The following is a 5394-nucleotide window of genomic DNA, read 5'->3' on the forward strand; positions in this document are numbered from 1 at the left end:
TCAAAATATAATGCCTAGCGAAATCGCGGACAACTGTTAAGTGAGTGAGAGTGAAATATTCGAAATATTCGCGTACTGATCAAAGAGTCATAATAAATGTATTCTGTCATTAAATTAAATACATATAGGTAGTTAAAAAGGTATTCATCAAATATAACACTTCCCTTCCAACTATAGTATTTCCATATAGAAAGTTTTTAATATTAAAAGCGAAATGTTCACAAAATATCGCAGTTGCCTATTTATGAGTGAAGAACATTTTGTGAAATTAATGTTATTCAGTTATAATATAAAAATGTATCTTACCATTAAATAGTAAACACTAAACACTAAAATAATTTTTTACTTCATTTTTGCATTTATATAATTTTATCCATTGAGCTTAAGTACTCATATTTTGTTTGTAAGATAAATTAATATTTTGAATAGGTAGTTATGACTTTCCGTGAACTTATATTATAGATTTGATAATTTAAAAAATTATTTTAAAATATACATAGAAAAACAATTGTTATTGATATATTGTACCTATGATACCTTTTTTATAATACATAGTTTAAACTTTATACACAACTAATATTTTTATTAATTTTCTATATTAGTATCATAAAGTAATATTAAACTTTTTGGTTTGGTCGAAAAATTAATCATCTGAAAAAAGAAGGGCACGATTTTGAGCACGCTAGACCACTAAGTCAATCCATTGGCCGTCCAATTATTATTAGACTACTCAAACGACATCTGATATCTTAAGCGTCTTCAACCATAGTTTAAAACTTTAGATGTAGTGTAGTACCCACTTATATTATATATTTATAATATTATACTACACTGAAATTATTAAAATTTAGTAGGTATACCTTATGTAAAATTACGGGCGGTGGTAAACTCTCCGGGTCAACATTATGTTTACCTGAAGGAAATGTGTAAACTCTCCCTGGTAAACATTATATAAGCATTTTTATAAGCATTTAAAGTCCGAATTTTGACAAAATACTTGAAAATCACGAAAACGTGCAAATTATTTTGAGTTAGAAATTCATAAAAATTTTTCTTTTTAAATCTAAGATTTGAAATTTTAATACAAGGTTCCTCGTATCTGTTTTTTACCTGTTTTTCTACCTTTATCAACAAAAAAATTGTCTACTAGAAAGTCAAATTAAATTTTTTTTAGCATTTGATGTTGACATTTTTCATCACAACAAGATTAAACGGAGATACTCAATTAGTAAAATATTTAACTAATTAGTTGTATTTTGTCACACTAATGTAAAATTCAAAAAGTACCCTACCTATAATTATTATTGCAACTAACATATCAACGTTTTCCGCTGAGCTAAGTATTTTCGTCTCTTTTATTTTTTAATTTATATACTAATTTTTCAGTTTAAGTACAATTTGTTTCAATTATGACATCGTTTGTAAGTACAGACGAATTTAATAATGTTTATGAATTCTGTATTCACTTACCTTCCCTCTTTTTATTTTTATAATTTGTTGCCGATCACATTTACCACTTGATCATTCTTTAGTGTTAAATATTTATTTGTAAAAAATGATAACTTTGTGTTCAGATAAATTCTTATATATATATACCTACATATTATATCAAATAAATTATGCCTCTTTAAATAATACATCAATGTCATACCTATTTCTCTTATTATAATTGAAATTAATAAATTATTATTTGTTGAAAAAACAGTGTTAACCATTTCACCCACACAACATTTTCGGAAACATTAACCAAACATTTTTTTTTTTTTTTAGTGCTTGTTATAAGAATAGAAAATAGTTGTTTTATTATATTTTAATATAGGTATTTTAAACTTCGTGGGCTAATTTTAACACAAGGATATTTTATAATTTTAAAGTACAAAATCTAATCTCTTTTTTTTACAAAGTTCATCCAAAATGTCATGGGGTAAGAAAGAATCTTTTAAATTGTAGAAATATGACATTAAGACAACAATCGTCCATATCACTCGCTAATCTCTGGACATAAAATAAATAGTACGTAAGTAAACATGGTCCTAATTGTAGGCCAGTTTACGCCACACAAATTAGATCAATGTTCTATGTTATTATTAAAAATAATATATTCCTTACGGCTCACATCAGATCAATGAGCTATTATTATTACTAATTTATTATATATTTATTTGGTACTTACATACGTAATAGATATTACCTATCTATTCTATTTTATTGAAGAAATATGAACTGTAGCCGCTGCCTTCGTAAATGATTCTACAATTGCCTTGTTTACTAAGCAAAAATTCAAATACATTAATAATTATAGCTTATATCTACAGAAAAAGTTAATTGGAGAATGGTGTGCATCGTCAATTTTTTGCAATGTTTGGACTGTTTCGAGAATTATTGATGTTTATCTAATACGGGTATTTTATAAAGTGGTAATACATTCGCAATGCAAGGAAAAGTTTAGTTACGCGTGGCGGCGGGTTTTTGAGCGTTCGACCGAGTCCGTTAGCTAATTTTAAACTATATTTCATATAAATATAGTTCACGGGAAAAAACAATGTACACGCGTGCCTACATAAATCAGGGTCTGTAAATATGTAATCATTTTTAGTTTTCTTTTTTTCGAGAGAGAGGTTCTGGGGAGGGTCCAGCACCCCTGGACCCCCCCACGTAAATACGCAACTAATTGAAATACCACGTGATGATGATTTAAACGAGCGTATCAAGAGGATGTCAGCGCACTATTTGTTATCTCTCTCTGCCTTACGCGCAACATGGACAAAATGCATTTACGCAGAATCATTTTTTTATGTTTTTGCGTTATCTTGGAGTAAAATCACCCAAAACGATAATGAATAATATTTTTAAGTATATGATACATCGATTTGTCTAAATATTGTCTCAAAATAATTTAAACATCATTTAAATGTAAATTCAAAAATCATAAAAAAAACGATTTTAGGTGAAAGCATTTTATTTTTGTTGCGCGTGGGTCTGAGAGAGAAAACAAATATTGAAGAAAACAAGTATTGAGCTGACATCCTCTTAACGTCGCAGGCTTTTTTCGTACAAATTACTTGATTAACCGAACCACGTACTGGACTTTTGTACAGTGCCCTGCAAGGTTATATTATAATTTATAACACAAAACCAATGAGTCCTGAATTCACATTCAAGTAAGAATGGTCAAGTGTCCCCCATCACCAATAATATAGTAGGGTTGTACATATATAATTATATAAATATATTATAGCCTATATTATGCGGTATATATGATAGGTAACAACATAGGCGCAAATAGGGGGGGGGGCTTTAGGGGCTAAGCCCCCCCCCCCCCAAAACACTTCAATAGCCCTCCTAAACATTTCCTACATTTTTTTTAAGAAGTCAAAATGCTGATGCATTAGTTTCTACATTACTTAATTTTATCAATTCATCAAATTTAGATAAAGTACCAATAATAGGTCAATCATACGACGGAGCAAATATGATGTCTGGGTCTAAGAGTGGTGTGCAAACAAAGCTAAGAGAAGCTCACCCTCAAGCTAAGAATGCTATCTATGTGCACTGTATGGCATATTATAGACTGAATTTGGTGGTAGTCGACATGTGTAAACATTTAAAGGTAGATCTTCGATAAACAAGATTATAATCATAAGAGTGGCCAACTTGGTGTTTTAAAATAATAAAATATTTTATTCTGTATAGGATGCAAGGAACTTGTTTAATGGATTAGAAGCTCTTTATGTTTATTTTTCACGACCCTCTGCAAATTTTAAACTCTGTGAAATGCAAAAAGAGCTAGGTTTAACTAAGATTACTCTATCCCAATTAAGTGACACTCGGTGGGTATGTAGATTTAAGAGTTGTGATGCTCTTATTAACTACTATGATGCTATTGTCAATGTGTTAACTAATGAAATTGATGAACAGGAGAGTAAAGATGTCGCTCAAGCAATTGGTATGTTTAATTTTAATGTATTTAATAATATATTAGACCATTTATGTACACATATTGTACTAATAAAAAATAATTAAACTTAAATAATAAGTTAATTAATTATATTTCAGGCATTTTAGCAACTATAAAAAATCATAAATTTATTATATATTTGTTTATACTTCATGATGTTCTGAAAATAATAAATATATTGAGTATACGATTACAATCAAAACTGGCAACATTAGGAAGTTCGGCATGTTTAATAAATGGAGTTAAAGAAACTCTGAAAAAAAATCGTACTCCAGAATACTTTGCAGAATTATGGGAAAAAATTGTTTATTTTCCAGAGACTAATGATATTTCTATCAATATTCCCATAGGTAGGTTATTTTAAAATTAACTAATTATTCATAGAAATAACATGTACAAAATGTCTTTTTCAACAGGTTCGAAAAGACGTAGAACAGAAACAAAAACCCTCAAGGACTACCATGTACTGTCACAACTGCGGCTGAGAACTCGATGCACGAAGGTGAATCGTCAGAGAAAAAATATTGGGAAGAGCATGCTAACTATCCAATATTAGATGCAATTATAGTTAGTTTGAGTACTCGATTTTCACAGGAGAGTTTAAACATTGCAACAGCAGTTGATGAACTATTTAAATTAAATTTTCAACAAATCTTTTCTTATTGATTATTATAAAGTACGTTGTAACTTGTATTTGAGCAATATTTATAAATTATGAATTCCATTTGACAAATACTTTTTTTAAACTATTTTGTTTTGCTTGTATATTTTTGTACAGGATACTTTTGATATCAATTTTTCAAACTTGAAATGTGAAATGAATGTAATGAAAAACATGATGAACGAAGTTAATTTTGAAAATATCAAAAAACATCTAAATGAAGAAGTATTTCCTAATTTATTTAAAATTATGCAAGTGGCAATAACATTACCAGTGAGCTCGGCCACTTGTGAAAGGTCCTTTTCAACTATGAGAAGGATCAACACATATGTCCGAGCTAACATGACTCAGGGCCGATTTAGTAACTTAGCAATATTGAATATAGAAAAAGATATTAAAGTAGATACTGAAACAATATTAAACACGTTTGCTAAATCTAACCATGTATATAGTACATTTTTAAAATAAAAATGTGTTCTATAATTATATTATTTTGTTGTTAATTGTTGCTCTAAAGCCATACTTACAGTAATAATTCCTATTGTTTTCCTAAAAGTTATGTGGTGTATAATGTATATTATATATTATAAATATAATTTTGACAACTATTATAAGTACCTACATGAAATAGCACATTAAAAAAAAAAATGTTTAGTAAGTGTTATTTTCTGTCAATATTGTAATTAAGTAAGCAGTATACAATATACCTATATATTGTATTAAAATTTTTTTTTGGTGTTAATTACTTGTATAAATGCTTCAATGCTTCATTTAG

At 28.3% G+C, this 5394-nt stretch overlaps 1 pseudogene; it reads left to right on the top strand.

The window, feature by feature from the left end:
• Positions 1-3475: 3475 nt before the first annotated feature.
• On the top strand, positions 3476-5087 carry LOC132946059 (uncharacterized; annotated as a pseudogene).
• The last annotated feature ends 307 nt before the right edge of the window (positions 5088-5394 follow it).

Source organism: Metopolophium dirhodum, chromosome 1 (assembly GCF_019925205.1).
Source record: "Metopolophium dirhodum isolate CAU chromosome 1, ASM1992520v1, whole genome shotgun sequence".
Classification (NCBI taxonomy): domain Eukaryota; kingdom Metazoa; phylum Arthropoda; class Insecta; order Hemiptera; family Aphididae; genus Metopolophium; species Metopolophium dirhodum.